This window comes from Pseudopipra pipra, chromosome Z (assembly GCF_036250125.1).
Source record: "Pseudopipra pipra isolate bDixPip1 chromosome Z, bDixPip1.hap1, whole genome shotgun sequence".
NCBI lineage: Eukaryota > Metazoa > Chordata > Aves > Passeriformes > Pipridae > Pseudopipra > Pseudopipra pipra.
The window spans coordinates 27,657,206-27,675,106 of record NC_087581.1 but is presented as its reverse complement, the minus strand read 5'-3'; the positions used below and the strand labels follow the sequence as shown (position 1 = coordinate 27,675,106).

Genomic DNA, 17,901 nt, shown 5'->3' with positions numbered 1-17,901 from the left:
AAACAAAGTCTAGAAATCACTACAACAACTGAAACTAAAGTAGATTTTCCCTGGTTTTGCAGTGCAAATAGCAGACTAGAAATCTGGTATGGGTTAAATTAGATGCAGTTCTTTTACTCTTCAGTAAAATAAGAGAGCTGACCTATTTTTTCTTACTGAAACTGAAATTCTTTCTGACAAAAAATTGCTAGCCTTTTAACTACTTTTAAAGCACTGGACCCCTTGGGTTTAAAATTACTAGAGTGAAAAGAAAAAAACAACCTCTCAAGTCTGTCCCATGAAGAGGCATTGTTGGACCTAAATGATGCATAGGTGAAGCACAATACATCACAATGACTGCAGAATTGATACTCTCGTATTCAAAAGAGCTAAAAATAATGAGTTTTTTGATTTTTACACATTTCATAGCAATTTAACCTAGTTCAGACCTTGTACCTACTCAGTCTATTGTATAATGTGCACTCGTCACCCTTTTAGGAAATAAATTTTCATAAGACTTTTTAATAGTTTATGGAAAACACAGTGCATGTAGAATATCTTAACATAGGTTTGAAATGCATATGAATAAGGTACATAGAGGGAGTAAATTCGTTACAATCACTTTTGAAGATTTATTTGGACTGCATCAACAGAATTGCACATCTTGTATTTCATCTTAACTCAGAACAATCAGTTTTGTTCTACTATAGGGGAAGTGGGAATTTCTCTCAAGTGGCAAAAATGTACTCTAAAGATGCGCTTTCTAAAGGCCAGAATCAAGAAACCTGGTGTACCTACCCACTGCTATGTTGTGAAATTGATACCATAGTTTAGAAATGTAACAGAACTAATAGTGCTTGCAACAGAATGTCACATAGAAAATTACTATGCCTCAGTTTAAAGAATCCAGCCAAGCAAAGTAAAGAAACAATAAAGCAGGAGCAGCCAAGCAAACAAAGGAGGGGTATTGCACAACCAGATGCATTATCTTAAAGGAGTTGATAAAATGGTCATTTGGAACTTTGGGGGGTCCAAACAGATGTGACCACCAGAGACCCTTGGTGAAGCCCCCCAGAGACCTTATAAGGATATGTGTATATGGTAATTAGGGCTGGGAAATATCGTGAATATGTAACAGGAATGCGGGAAATGAAAATGAATAATTGTGTAATGCAAACATATAAGCTCTAGCGAAGATACCTCGGTGTGCACTTTGGGGAAATAACTACAACTGCACCCGGCGCACCAAATGAGGAATGCCTGCCTGCTAAAACTACAAATTCTTGAGGTATCAGTGTTCTAAATATAATATAACATAAACATAATTCAACTATATTCTGTCTATCAAATCCTATACAAAAGTAATATTAAATCTCTGTGTTCTATTTTCTGGATAAAATGGACTTTTTTTACTTTTTTTTCTTTCTTTCTTTTTTTAATCAGTTCTAAAGCATTTTAAAAATAATCCTATGTCTCTTGATCACCTGTAATAATACGTGTCCATGGTGTGGAAATTCATGGCAAATCTCCTAATAGTGATTAGTCATATGGTATTGTGTCCCTATTGAGGTATGTGCTTGTCTGGTAGAAGTGGTCGCTTTGGATTTCAGAGATGGTCAGAAGAAATGTTACTTCCTTCTGGAAGGTTTGCATTGTCAAACATTGATAAACTCAGTATTCATTCAGACTTACTGCTGCTGATTTCACTAAATGGAATACAACTTATTAACCTCTGACTTACATACATGAGAACCTGATTTTTTAGTGCTAGATACACAGAACTTCAGTCCCACTCATCATGACAGAAGACCAAAATATAAATCCTCAAAACCACTACTGATCTGCAAAGGAGATCTGCATATTTTTAAAGGACACAGCACTAGAGCTTTTCAAAACTACCCATGGTATCTTCTTGCTGCTGCAACAACTCCTTAACTGCTAACCACACCTTATATAAGGACTTACCAGGAGGAAAATTGTGAAGGAACCTGGAAAAATCATTAGAATACATATCATTGCAAGAGCTGTCCAGCAGTTCTGGGAGCATGTTGCATGAGACAGAAAAGACAGCATGTCTTTTGAACATATAGGCTGTGAGAAGATTATCCCTTTTTGAGCAGGTAGATAAACTTGATATATTACCTTTTAGGAAATTGTATTAGCATTTCTTATTTCTCTTGTACTGTATTGTTTACTTGCTTTACGAGGGATCACAATATGTATGAGGTTTAGTTTACATAGCTGATAGTTTAGGGGTAATTATTTAATTGTGTTAATTAAAGTAATCTTAAAATCTCATCCCTTATTAAGCCTGTCACCTTACCCAGAAAACAAATTTTCTTCAGAAATCAATTCTGCATACCTTGTGGCAATGCTTATTGTCTGAAAGACAGATGATCTTATAGTTAAAGAAATCACATTTTTGTAGAATAATTAATGATATAGCAGTTCATGATATAGCACTAAGTTACTCTTAGTGCTTTTATGGTACTCAGTGATTTTGAACCAAGGGGTTATTTTTGAACTGAAAATCTGTTTTTCTGGAGAAACAATATTAAAAAAAGAACAGAAATCTGGTGTGTGTTAGCATTAACTTGGTTTACCAGCATAAGCTGTTAGATGATCGATGTTCTGTGTAAGAATGACCTTGATTTTCATCTATCACACAGTTTACTTCCTGTTAAACCAAATTACAACTGCTTTGGTATATTTTCTGTGTTTATTTAGATATTCTTTAGATATTTTATTAAAACTTTATGAAGAATCAACATAGAATAAAGCAGTTGGAGCTTAGGAAGAATCTTAAATATGTGCTGGGCTCTCGTTTATTGTACTATATTCTATAAGAATAGCAATTGATGTCTGCTAGAGTTAAAGTGTCAAAATCCAGTTTATATATGTAAATTAAGATAGAATATAATAATAATAAAATTTAATGGCCTTTGTCATTTAAAATACAGAGAAATTGTAATTAAAACATTTTAATTGCCCAGCGTATAATTAAGCTAAAAGTAATGCAGTAACTAACCATGCAGATGAGTTTATATGGAGGCCAGTTAGAAAGCAGCGAAAAAAATAAATGAAATTTTGAGATAATCTCATCAAGCTTCATGAAAAGTGCCATTCTTTCAAGAATTAACCTAGCTAGATTTCTTAATTGCTGAGAGGTTTTAGAAGTTATGTTTTCTAGGTGTATAAATCTTGTAGGGTACCATTGTTACTCTCTTCAGAAACATTCCCTCTGGTTATTTTTATCTATCTCAAATTCATGGATTTTTTACTCATTTTTTTTCTCTATTTATCTTTTTAATACTTTCCCTGTGTAAGTTGGAACATTTTTGTCTTTCAAGGATCTATTAGGATTTTCCTGACTTGACCTGTCTCAAGTATTGAAAACAGTAGGTAGGCATTAACCCAAAACTGAAAGTTAAAAGTCCTCTGAGTGGATTACAGACTGGTAACAGACACCTGTTAGTCAGAATAATTTGTGCTACAGAGGACATCCTTCCAGATTTGCTCTGTTGTTTTAGTTTGCATGTCCTTAATGATACTGAGTGATTAGAATCTCCTTTCAACTCTGACCTACTCAAGATAATGAGCGTAAACCATGGTTGGCGTAGCCAACTACAATTTAGTCTAGTCCACAGCTGCAGTTAAATGATTTCTACTCTCTCACCAAAGCCAGTTAACATGTATGACTAAACTTTGGGGATAGTTATGGTTTAATTATTACCTTTAAGATAAAGAAGATTAAACCCTGCTTCATTGCTGCCATTCAAACCTAGTTATTACTATCTTCTTAAGTCTGTCTAAGACCACTGGTTGCCATTTTGGTATGGATATGTTTATTTCTGATTCAGCTTTTCTCATAAGAAAGAGAAAATAACTACATTTTATTTTTAATACATAATACAATAAAGGAGAAGTTGGTATATTTGTATTCAGAAATCTTTTTTGAATAATACTGGTGCCTATAAGTTTCTGTTATTTTTAAAATACTTCAAATAACTTTTTTATGTCATGTCTTTTCCTCAGAGAATGCAAAATAAAGGATGTCATTACAGAATGTAGATTCTCATGATTTCAAAGTATTCATTAAATGACTTGTTATAGATACAGAAATGTGTTTTACAATCCCATTGTAAAATTATGAATGCATATGTGAACACACACACATATATATATATATATATGCACATGAGTGCATAAGCATATATGTATGGATCTGGTTTCTATTTGTTTCTAGAATTTCAGGTTTGAATTTGAAATTGAAATTTTCTGACTGATATAAATGCGTTCCTTGCCTGAGAAGGTCATGGACTCCACACAATGTGTAGCCATTGCAAATTTTACCTCCTGTTTAGACATTAATTATTTTTTAATCTGACTATTAAGAATATAATAATTCTTTGCTAAACACTGCTTTTTAAGTTATTGAGCAGCAGCTGTTACATCTGAAAAGCTCAGAGAAAAGCTTGTATAACATTTCTGAAATGATGCGTACATAAAGGCAGTAGTTTTAGTTTGAGTCATTGAGTTGGTTAGTTAGGCTAATAATCATTAACCTAGCTTGAGGTGGTGGAAATGTGAATGGCCAGGAAACAATTTATACAAAGATCAGAGAAACATTGCCTAAAAAGGATAAACATGACTGTACAGGTTTTACTAGACATAGAGTAAAACTAATTCATCTACAACTTTTCGTCTCTGATTAATATTCTGCTATAAAACTTCAGAAATACGGACTCACTAGTGGTATTTTTTTTTATAACTGCTTAATTTACATTGTATCTTTTATAGCTCAGTAACAAGACTTAAAATATTGAATGTGACTTCATCACTCTGAAATACCCAAAAATAGAACTTGAAATTAGAGATCCCTCAAGAATTTGTTGTTTATTTTACCACACCTGTAAAGATGAGAGGATAGATGGAGAAATTTGAGGTAATGTAACATAAGTAATATGGGTTGCTTGATGTGAGAAACTGAAAAAATTTACATGGCAAATAAGTTGTTTGGGGATTTTTTCTGTATGAGCTGAGGTGAGGAACAGTAAACCAAAAAAGGTTCTAATTAAGAAGATTCCAGAAGTATCTTCAGCTATTTAGAATTCCATCTTGAGTAGAATAAGTAATACCAAACTTAAATACAAGCAGAAGATAAAAAGAGGAGCCTTTCAGGGATGAGAAATAAAACTGGAAATCTGAGGGTATGTTTTCTAATGTCACATTAACTATACAGAAATTGACTCTCAAATTCATAGTTTTCAACATCCCTGATTGTCCACAGCCTCAGATCTTCCCACTGCAGGGCTTTTAAGTTTTATGGCAATGTATAAAAAACCATTACTTCACCAAACAATTCTGAAGCTTTGAAACCTTGAAGTTTTCATCACTTTTAGCTTTTGTGGGTTTTTTGATGGAATTTCATATCAGTTTGAGTTACATACAGCCGTATTGTAATTTTTTTTCTTTTAGATCTGTTCATCATTAAGGTTTGATATTTAATTTAAAAGATTGTACATCTGAATTACATTTGTTATAAAATTTGGTAGATACTGGGCAGAGCTTATTCATAAAAGTCAAAGGTGAACAGGTATACTCCTACAAATACATGTGTGCTACCATCTGCATAAAAAAAGATATGTATATGTATATGTTTATATATAGTATATACAAATTTGTATATTATATGTGTAATTTATATACTTCATATAATTTATATGCATATATATGCATATAAATATGTCTATAAATAAAGTGTAATTCCATGCAAATTTCCAGTTTTAGCTGTTCTAGCACTGGAATCTACCACAAAGAACAGTAAAAGCCACAACTCTGTATTTCCAGTTTCCCTCCACATTCCAACTATGTCCCTGCTGTTGGCAATAGCAACAACAACAAAAGAAAGCTTCAGTCAGATAAACTTACTGCACAGAAACTAAGGTAGAAATGGGAACAAATAACTAGGGCAGAAGGCAACATAGACCAAGACCACTTCTTTCAGTAGCAACCTACGCAGAGGGGTGTAAACAAACTCTGGAACCATAGTCCCTGGGAAGAGAACAATACCAACAATTACTTACTAGGAGACACATCATTAAAATAATATTACTGTTCCTTATTTTCTTCAAAGAAAAATCTTTGATGAATGTTGTTTTCCACCAATATGGGAAAATATTAAATATAACTGCAGTTAACAGAAAGTTTTATTTCCAAGAAATAGTTGGAAAAATAGCCAGCAGTTTGTAATTTAGTTTCATGGATACTTTGAACAGATTCTGTAGTCAGCAGAAAAAGGCATCATAAAGTTCTATTAAAAATTATGTGCTTTTTATGCTTTACATTACTGTGCAGAAGATGTCTTATTTCTTTTTCATTTGTACATTTATTTTCATTTCACCTCTGAATTAAGCGGTTTGCACTGACTTAACTGGCTGTGGTTCTGTAACTCTGGTAGGCTTCACTGTCTTTTGCTATTCCAGGAATCAACAGGTGTTTTATTCAGCTGTCCTCAAATGAAAAAAAAAATGTGCATCAAATTACAGCTAAGCAGGTTAGTTGATTTAGGCAGACAAGGCATTTCTTTCAGTGGCAGCATCAAATAAAGCAGCGCATCCTTTACTCCCTTCTTTTTATTTGGTCTAATGCTGGGACAGGTAGCAGTAGTCATAGCACAAAAAGACGATAAATGCATTAATTTATTGTTAAATATATGGTAAACAATAAATCCATGTTAAGTGTAGTAAACCCATTATACCTAAAATATTATATTCTGCTTTGTTTAGATATGCATTTTATTTTTAAAGTCATAGTCGAGTATTTGATGAAAAATGTGCAACAAATATACTTCTCTGCTACTTATCTGAATTCATAACTGCAAAATCTAAAGTATAGTTTAGAATAGTCAGTGAAAGGATAATGAATGTGGAAGCACAAACAAGGCTTCAAGGTTTTTAGAAATGTATCTGTCAGGGACTAAAAAACCCCATGTCTTTCCATCAACTATCTCTCCATACTAGAATCCATTGCAGTTAAAAGAGAAGCATCCGATGAGACAGCAGTAAACAATCACTGCAATCTTATATTTAAAATGTATCACAGCAGAAGCTGTGCTGAGTAATAAATTAAGTAATTTTCCTATGTGAGTAGTGTTATAAAATAGCCCAGTGTGTATTTTGTCTGTGTAATGAACATCAGTCATATGGGTGTATTCTGTTGAATATATTATGTATGTAGATTGGTGAAGCGTAAGGGAGTTTACCCTTTGAAGTTAAGTTGAAACATGTCTACAGTATACACTTTTATTCTTAGTATAAAAGTATTGATTGGAGTGATATTCAGTTGTAATTTGTATTATTTTTCAGCTCCTTCTTTTCCAGCATGAAGGTTTTACATGCCGCTGTTTATAATTACACAAAATTCAGACAAAAATTCATGTTTTCATCTACAAAAAATGCTTAAACGAAGCATGGTAATCAAATGCACTGCAGGTGAGAAGCAAATACAATCAAGTATGAGTAGGCCACAATACACTTCTACTGCCAAGACAACAGGAAGTAAATGGAAAAGCATGTGATAGTACCACTAACAGACTCTGTGATTTATGCAGAATACACCATTCTGCCATCTTTGCAAAGAACTACACTAAAACTGACAGTAGGTAGCAAGATAAAACTTCCCCTAACTAATACATTTCCTGAAATAAAATCCTATTTTGATTTAAAGGTTTTTGGAACCAGAATATGATATCCTGGGGATAGAGTGGAAGGAAATTTCTCCACCTGGGTATAATAATAACCCCAAGAAAATTTTCTTTAACAATATGTTGATTTTTAAACTCTTTTTTTCCTTTTTTTTTTTTTTTTCTATCACCGTATGTAGAGAAACCATGTAGTGTATATGTTACAGCTAGGAATAGGAAGCAATCCACCTGCTTAAAAATATGCATTCCTTTAAAAATCATGCTGGGAAGTTTTCCTTACTGGCAGTGTCTGCAATGAGCATTCACAGTTTGCTTGATTCTTTGCAAATTTCTTTCTTTTCATGTGTACAAGAGGAACAGAATCCTTTTGGCTCTCTCATGGGTATAAATCAGAGACAGAGGTTTTGGAGAAAGGGAAATAAAGGGACATCTGTCTTGCCAGTGCAGCATACAACAGAAGAAAACTTTTGTCTACATCCACTTTTTACTCTTTAGAGGATCATATGCAGGGCACCCTCCTGCTATGAGACAAGTCAAAATGACAGCTGACCTATTCAGATTAGGGTGTCTGGGGATAAGACATATCCATTCCATTGCCTGTCTTCAGAGAACAGTCACTCTTGCTTCTCCCCAAGAGTAACATATTTTCATTAAATAATGGAAGAGGTAATAGAAGTAGAAGCATTATTTTTTTTTCACAAGAATATTCTCATTAATTTCTATTACGTTCATGAACTGGAACATTGATGTGGTTTGGTGGGTTAAACAAATAAACTTTTGCTTGAAGGATTAACTTGATTTTACAAAAATATCAATACATAATTCTATTATCATTGGAGAGAAAAATAATATGGTAGTACCTGGTGCTCTTTATGAATACTCATCCACAGAAGCAGGAAACACATAGATAAATCATTGAAAATTGGAGCAAGACAAATTTATTATTGTAAATATTTAAGCTCTCCTTACTATGCATTTTTAATGAACTGCATATTTTTAATGTATCTATTCTAAGATGGCTGAGCTCCACATTTCTATTTCAGGCTATTTTTTCTTTATGGCAGCCCATTTTGGGGATGGAATGTAATGCAAGTATTAAGTTTTGACATAATTCATATATGTATTTTCAGAATGGTGGGTTTGAGGGAAAACATATCTGCTCACTTACTGAAGTGGGGTGTACTTATAAAATCCAAAAACATAAACTTGATGACTTTTAGGTATATTCTTTGAAGCTGAAGAGAGGATAGAGCTGAATATTAGGCTAGATACATACTGTGAAGACCAATGATTCTCTTAAGCCACCTATAAATAGATGTATTAAAATAAAAATAAACCAGGCTGCAAGTAAAATATGAGCTGACAGTATATTTCCACAAAATAGTGAAGGATAGGGCAAAAGGGGAGTCATTAAGAAATTCTTTGAATTCATGCTTAGTGCATATGACCTACTTATAAAGAAAACCGAAAGGATTTCTAATATGTATAACGACCAGAGTCTGAAGAAAACTCAATATTTCAATTATTAACTGTAGCAACTCCAGTACTCTACTACTAATCATAATAGATGTACTGAGGAAAGGTAACTGAAGATAATTTCCAAAAGCACACTGCCTACCAAATTCAGAATACCTTTTACCATTTATCGAAAGCAAAAGCATTTTCAAGACCAAGCAGTCACATGGGTGTAACCATTTGATCAAACAGATTGATTGTCACCAGAATTCCGTTAACATTGTCCTTGAACAGTCACTGCAGTGAAGCTTCCATAACTCCTTTCTAATAGGAAACAAATCATACCTCCCAGTGAATCACTCGACCTCTCTGTAAGTGTTCCTAATTGTGTTACCTTCTTGCATTTTGTTTTTCCTTCTTAGCAGGGGGAAAGCAAGAAGTAGCTGATTGATGGTACAGCGATTCTTCAGATTGGTTTTCACTGGGAAGAAGGTTGATGTTGATAGTGTGTTCTGTCTAGTAAAATCATGTTTCTTTATTAAATTCATATATAGCCATAATTTCAGTAATTCAGGAGAAAGCTAAGACATATTTTACTGTTGATGGGCATTAATGTGAGGTCTAGAAGTAAGTAGGTGTAATTTCAAAATTACATAAAACTCTGCTGAATAACCATGCATGTGCTACCTATTCCTTTGCAGATAGCTGCAAAAAAAAAGTTACTCTTCAGTGAAATTTTTTTTTCTAATTTCTTTTCTTCTCAATTTCTGGGCTTAGGGGAGTTAAACAGCATAAAGAATTGGCTCCTCTTAAGATCATGAGAATGATAATTTACAGAGCTTAATAAATATTTAGGTTTCTGTTTAAATTTGTCATAAAAACACTAAAGTAAATAAGCAGAATAAATGATGTAGGTTAAATTAGATGCTAAAAATTCTTCCACATTCAGTCATTAAAATGACACTGATGCATCTCTATATATAGATATGCAGACATTATTAATGCCATGCATGTTCTTGTTACTTGATTTTGATAAATTGATGTGATTCTATTCCAAAGCTCCTGCTATTTACTCAACTCAAACCACTTACTACCATCTTGAGTAAGTGTTACTGTGTCATTTGGTGTTACAGTTTTAATTAGCAAAATCTATCTATCTAACTTACTAAATCACCCCACGTAATTTCTGATAAATATCGTTCACGGTGAGATTTGAGAAAATCTGTGCTTGTGTTAGACCTTGAACAACCACTGAGATATGGTAAATCAAAAGTCAGGTTGCTCTCAGCTGGAGCAGAAGCAAGAACCTACACTGGAAGTGACCAAGGCATTAATGACTTAATTGTCTCATGTCCACAATGGATAGTTGGCTCTGTTTGACTATAACAGTACTATGAAATTGTGAAAGAATTTTTCCAGTTCAGTATCTGTGAAACTTCTGCTTCAGATAAAGATTTCATTTTCAGTGACATGATCATTTCTAGATGACAGAAAATAATTTATCTAAATTCTTGACCAGCTAAACTTATTCGCACATGAACTCTGACCCTAACTCTGTCATTTATTTTATAGGTAAGTGATAGGTTGCTGCATTTTTCCTGCTCTTATTTCCCTTCCTTGTCTTTTATTTTTCCAGTATAAGAGTCAGTATCCCTGAGCATTTACTTAGTGACTATTGATCTGAGGCCTTTGCTGGGATCCTTAAGAGCTGCAGTAATATGAACACTGTCAGAAATACAGCTTTACCTCACTAGCATAACAGCTGTCACCTTTGTTCAAAGACTTTTCAGGCAGGAAAATTTTATAAAAAGTAAAAAGAAATAAAAGAAGTCTTCTTCATTTCATATCATCTTTCACATAATCTTCTTAGTGGTACCTCCTATTACAACCTGTTCCTTTCTTGAGTCATCACCCTGTTTCAGACAGAGGCTCCAGCTGCCATGAGTCTTGGTTTATCTTTTGCTGTACAAAGCAGTGTACTGTGTACTCTTTTAACGGAGCATGACTATACCGCAAGGAAAAATTTTACCTGTAACTCTGAGGCAGATACAGCCTTCCGGATTAAAAAAAGGATATTACATTACCCCTTGGTCAGGTATGGAGGAGTGTGATCACATAAAAGAGTCTCCAGCAATTCATGTTAAGCAGCAGTTTTTGTGCTAGCAGCTTAGATGGAGACTTTGTTATCACTCGTTGCCTGTCCCGAAACATACAAAGCCAATTGTTTACAACAGGTGAGATGGAATGACTCTCGCCACATGTGTACCCACTCCTTGCAAGAACAATAATAAACCATACTGGAGAAGAGAAGGCTTAGAGGCGACCTCATCACTCTCTTCAACTACCTGAAGGGAGGTTATAGCCAGGCGGGGGTTGGTCTCTTCTCCCAGGCAACCAACAATAGGACAAGGGGACATGGGCTCAAGCTCTGCCAGGGGAGGTTTAGGTTAGATGTTAGGAAGAAATTCTTTACAGAGAGGGTTATCAGGCATTGGACCGGCCTACCCAGAGAGGTGGTAGATTCACCATCCCTGGAGGTTTTTAAAAAGAGATTGGACGTGGCCCTTAGTGCCATGATATAGTAATTGGAGTTGGATCAGGGGTTGGACTTGATGATCTTGGAGGTCTTTTCCAACCCAATCTATTCTATGATTCTATGATTCTATCTAAAAACACATTCACCGTAATTTAACAATCTACAATATATATGCAGCAAGAATGGCTTCTACAGAAATGAAGGTAAGAGAGGAACAACTAGTGACAGAAGGACAATGCCTCTAAGGTCAAGGGCAAAACTCTACAACATCCAAATTAGAAGAGCAAAAGCAGGACTGGTGGCAATCTGGTGCTAATCAATTCGGTAAAGAGAGAGTAGATCCGTTGTCAAGCCTCAAAGCAATTCAGCAGGTCAGTGTCCAGATCAACAGAGCACGTGGTCAGGCACACCTGCAACATAGCTCAGGCAAGGCCCAAAAATAACAGTCTGAGCTTGAGAGCAGCTCCCAAGCGTTAAGTGAGCACATCCTACCTCTTTCACACGTAACAATTTCCCAGCAGCAAGAGTCCAGTTTAGACCAGCCCAGTCTATCGGAGATATCTTGATGCATAAGCAACTGAACTCCTAGAAAGAGTCCTGACATATGGCTGTCCGAATCCCAGAGTCCTTTTGCTGGTGTTTTAAACAGAACTGTCCTGTCAGAGTCAAATACAACTGAGGCAAAACAGAATTTAAGTTAGATAGGTAGCTAGCTAAACATTATTTTAAATTATGTATTTTATAGCCAGGGCGTCACACCTCATGCCGGTCTTTTCCAATAAATTCAGTAATGTCATTTTCCCGATTAAAGCTTTTGGACATCCTCTGTAAATGGAAGGAAGATAGAGGAGAGAGGGGATGATGAAGAAACTGAAAAACAGCTAAACAAATGTGACAACACAAAATTTTTGTGTAATGAATGTTTAATTGATACCGACACTAGTGAAATAAAAGCCATTTTATAATCTCAAAATAAGGCTTAACCACTATTTCTTCTTTCTGTTCTCCTTAATCATGGATCAAAATATTTAATCTAAAATGCACCCAGGGTGCTTCTTTCTAATCGTTAAATCATTTCAGTAAAATCTGTTGGTAGAAACAGAGGTTTAGAATCTTGAGCTCCTTGGAAATGTGCTTGTTATTTTTATCTATAGTTGACGTGCTAGGGAAGAAGAGCAATTTTGTTTGCTCCCAGGTGGTTTAAATTTGATTTGAACTCATAGCTGAGTTTAAGCTGATGAACAGCTTTTTATTGAACATGAATAAATTGAGAAATTCAGACTAGTCAGCCACTTTTGGTCGTAATTTAAATTCCAGAGAAGATGTGTTTAGAAAAAATAGAGCAGAAAGATGTGTACCTGATTACTAGCTGACTTAATAAAATCATTAATGAATTTAATGCTGTTCTAGGTCTTTTCAGTATCAGTGTTCTTAAAAAAAAGAATTTGTATAAAACAAACGGGGAGTAACTGCCAACAGAGATAAAAATGACACATGAACAACAAATATGCAGACAAATGTAAAGAGGTAAATTTCTGCATGTAAATGTACACAACAGCTCGTCCTCACAGACTGAATATCCTGTAACAAACATTTTGGTCATGTATAAAAAACCAAAAATCTCAGCTGAATAATACGGTCTTTTGATAACTAATATGGTCTTTTGAGCACCTTGTCAGCATTCAGTTCAACTTCAAAGTCTGAAACCTTTTCTCACAAAAGAGAAGGCAATCCTGGCAATCCCTTTGGGAGTCAAGTAGCGTTATCTAAGCATAAGAAAATCAGAATATGACTGTCTGTTCACTGGTAAGACAAAGGCAAAATTAAAATTAAGCACATAGTTTCAGTTATGTGGGTTTTTTTCCTGATAAAATGCTGCACTTTCTTCTATTTCTGAAGAAAAATTTTGTGTGGATTTTTTATATATGTATATAGGTAGAAACATACGTTCATACATATGTATATATGTGTGTGTGTGTGTGTGTATATATATATATATATATATATATATATATTTGTGCTTACTTGGAAAATGTTTTGAGACCAAAAGATAACAAAGGCTACATAATTATTATTTTACTACTCAGGCAGTTACATAGCAGTGATATTTCTTTCTCCTCAGAATGACAAATTGTGTGATTTTGATGTCTAGGCAAAGAAGGAAAGGACTAATGAACTGTCATGGTTTAACCTGCCAGGCAGCTAAACATCACACAGTTGCTCGCTCACTACACCCTGGCTCCTGGTGGGATGGGGGAGAGAACTGCAAGAAAGTTCTGTAAAATTCATTGGCTGAGATAAAGACAGTTAAATAGGACAGAAAATGAAGGGAAAATAATAATAATAGCAATAATAGTTGTAGCAGCAGCAGTAATAATAATAATAATAATCACAGAATCATAGGCTATGCTGAGTTGGAAGGGATGCACAAGGACAATCCAGTCCAACCCTTAGCCCTGCACAGGACCATCCCCAAGAGTCACACCATGTGCCCAAGAGCATTGTGCAAATGCTTCTTGAGCACTGTCAGGCTTGCTGCTGTGACCACTTACCTGGGGAACCTGGTTGAGTGCCCAACCACCCTCTGGGTGAAGAACTTTTTTCTAATATCTAACCTAAACCTCCCCTGACACAACCTCAGGCCATTCCCTCAGGTCCTGTCACTGATCACACAGCAGAAACAAAGGATGCGTAATGAAGTTGCTCACCATCCGTGCTGACTGATGCTCAGCCAATTCCTGAGCAGGAGCCCCAGCCAGCTTTTCCCCTAGCTTGTATGCTGAGCATGACTCCATATGGTACAGAATATCCCTGTGGTCAGTGGTGTCATCTGTCTTGGTCATGTCTCCTCCCAGCTTCTAGTGCTCCCCTAGCCTCTTCAGTGTGGGTGGTGGTGTGAGTACATGGAAAGTCCTTGTCTTAGGGTAAACACTATTTAGCTACAACTAAAACATCAGTGTGTTAATGTAAGACCCCAGGCTCACCCTACAACCTCATCGAAGAAGTTGTATGTTAAAAATATGCAAGGCTCCAAAAATCCACCTGCTATATTTATTAAAAGGCGCTTCAGTTCATTTATACCTTGAGAGACCGCATGGGACAAGATGCTGCACACATTTCTCAGGAGGTCAAATAACATATTTTTACTGGCAAATTTTAGAAAATAATGGAATGCAGCAAAAGTTTAAATGGCACCATCCAACCAAAGCATTTCACAAAGCACATGCTAACCCATTGTTGCGCTCCAGATTAAGCTATAAACTCCCCAGAGCAGTTACATTTTTATTTAAGACTTTTTAAAAGCCTTTTGATTCATTATAATCTCTAATTAGTGTTCAAAGAAAGAGTCACACTCTTCTCTAAGAGAAATTCTTTTTAATTTAGTGAGAAAAATAAGATATTTTGGCAAAAGGTTTTTACAGGAGTAAAATACAACCAAGAAAAAAGCATTTCACTAAAACATTCAACACAAAGACCTATTCCACAGGAAACACCCACTAAAACAATCCATACACCACAGTTCGTGTGTTTTACATTACCCACAAGAGAAGGAAAAGAGTAAAAGAAAAAAAACAGATTAAAAGAGGTAAAGAAATAGAGAAGGAGAGACAGAAAGGAGAGTGAGAAAATAGTTACTGACACAATTCGATGATTCATATGGTGCCAGCTAGAGAGGGAGAAGAGAGAAGGAGAAGCAGAGGAAGACCGCATGGAGCCTCGTGTATTTATAGAGTTCAGTTTTCCCTCCCAGGCAGGATATCTGGTCAGTGCCTTCCAGGCCTGAGTGAGTTGTGCTGTAGCAATCACAGGCTGCAGGGGTGCGGTATGGGCGGGCTGCCAGGCAAGTCTGCCTTGACCGACAGCCCGGCTGCAGGGCCTTCAGCTCTGCCATGGCCCTTCAGGGGCAGCAGGCCTTGCCTTCAGCTCTGCCCTGTGCCCTCACCACAGGCCTGATGCACAGGCTTTATCAGCGGCCTGCAGGTCCAGGCCCAGCCCTTCCCCACACGCGCACACACGCTCACAGTGAGTTGGTTCTGACCCATATCAATAATTCAGTGAGATTCAGATGCAGGATCTCACACTGATACAATTTAGCAAAATCCAACCCAGTCAACTTTAAGTTACCCAAATATCAAGAAAGGAGATGAGGAGAAGAAATAAAAAAAGAGAATTAACCTTCTGCCTTGAGTCCTGTGCAATTCCAGCTTCCGTGTGTCCACATGGTGGGGGTCATGACAACACGAAGGCCGCATGGTGCTCGTTTTATCTGTTCGGTCCCCCTGCAGCCACCCCCCAGCCTCTAGGTGGGACATCCAGTGTGCCAACCTGGATGAGGCTGGGCTGGGGACTCCGGGGCGTGGTGTTGACAGTGCTCCCGGTGTGTCAGTGACTGACAGCTGCTCCTGGGCTGCCCAGGGACGCCCCAAAGGGGCTGGGCTGTGGAGCAGGGCACTATTCCCCCTTGGTGAAATTTGACCTGTCCCTTCCCCCCCACACGTATATTTGAGTTGGTCTGAGCCAATAATTAATATAATAATCCAGTATCTCACAGTTATCAGCATTATTCTTATCCTAAATCCAAAACACAGCACTGTACTAGCTACTAGGAAGAAAATTAACTCAAACCAAATGAATCTAGATAAAAACCAGGACACCAAGAGAGGAAATATTGGAAATATCCTTGGAATATCCTTGGAATTGGAATATCCTTGGAACTGGAATATCCTTGTATTAGTGGAAAGTGGATAGATCCCTTTAAAGCTGCCAGTTTAGCCTTTGAAGAATTGGTGATAAACCATTACAGTGAGTCCTGGAAACTGAAGAGGCTTATACTATATTAGTTCATCTAAAGATGCAGAGCTGGGACAGGTGTGTGTAGTGGGGGGGTGTGTGTTTGTTTGTCTGTTTAATATATGAAAGTTATTCTGTAACACTGAAAAAAATTACATCTGGAAAAAACTTAGCTTAATAATTCACAAATTTCAGAAAACAACAGCTTATCAGTGGAGCGTGTTTTCCTAAGCAGAGTTCCCTAAATAATTGTTGTATTAAGTTCTTATAAACATCAAGTACCTTGGTACTTAATAATTGCTTATTTTGTATATCAATGCTGTCTATCCTGCATATGTTATATGCTTTTATAATTTCTTTATTTTACATAAAAAGATATTTCCCAGAAGTTGGACAAACCTTAGAACAAGATGAAAAACTTCACAAAACAGGATCTTTGTAAACCCAAGAGATAACTGCAGCCCTCTAATAAATAATACCATCTGTTTTTTGCTTAGTTAATGTATTTATAAATTCTAATGGTTTCTTGTTGTTTTTTAGTTAGTAGTAAATTATTACAAAATGTAATCAAAAAAACAGGTTTATACATTCATTTAGGAGCGCAATCTTTCAACATCTAACTGCACAGCTAGTCAGTATGATAGGGAAATTTTTATTTACAAGGATTACATGCAAATCAATTTATTTGCATCCCTAGTCCACAAGTCTACTTCTAAAATTATTTACATGGGTTAATAGAGTGAGAAATTGATACCTTAAAGCTGGTTCTAAAGTTGAAGGTGTGTCACTTAGCTAAAAGTACGCTTGCTTTACCTTCTTTGTTCCTTTATAAACAGAGTGGGACACTTGTTTGTAAGGTAGCGGTCCCAAAATGGACAGAATGTATGTGGGGCATTATTTGTTGGCTGGTAGTATGACAATGTGCTTTGGAAAACACTCTTGTCAATGAAAATACAGAACTGACAAGAGGTAGAATTATTCTAGAGGGTTGCACAGTTTTTTTGAAGTAAGTTGGGATTAGTTTGGTGTTATCAACACATGTAATCAAGTTGATGCAATGATATTGTTTACAAGCTGTCTGACTAAAGATTCAGTTCAGAAAAATGTGGTTAGAATTCAAATAAATATATAACCAAAAATGTCTACATATTTCTATTTTGTGCTCTTAGACACAGAAGAAACTGAAATTTCAATTTAGCCATGGTAAATTTTGAGTATCATTCAATGGAAAAAAGAGTGGTAATTACATGATAAGAGAGATATATTTTGCTCTGAGAAGTATAATAGAGTCATATTTGAACTTCTGACTCTTTTCTAGCACAGGTAAATTGTGTGCAAAATCCATTACACACCTGCATATGCATGTTATTCTAAAAATAGTTGAAAGAGAAAACTAGAAGAGCAGAGCATGTATTTATGCCCAATGCATTGTAAT

General features: G+C 35.8%; 1 protein-coding gene and 1 long non-coding RNA gene across 31 annotated transcripts in view; one reads left to right on the top strand and one right to left on the bottom strand.

Moving 5' to 3' along the window:
* Positions 1-17,901, top strand: part of PTPRD (protein tyrosine phosphatase receptor type D) — a 1,159,674-nt gene that overhangs the window by 189,246 nt on the left and 952,527 nt on the right. The gene's annotated exons all lie outside the window — the stretch shown is intronic.
* LOC135406910 (uncharacterized) lies at positions 6,203-16,100 on the bottom strand. The gene is made up of 2 exons (XR_010426571.1): positions 15,852-16,100; positions 6,203-6,487 (listed from the first exon to the last, which is right to left on the bottom strand). It is a non-coding gene; the product is annotated as an uncharacterized LOC135406910 (long non-coding RNA).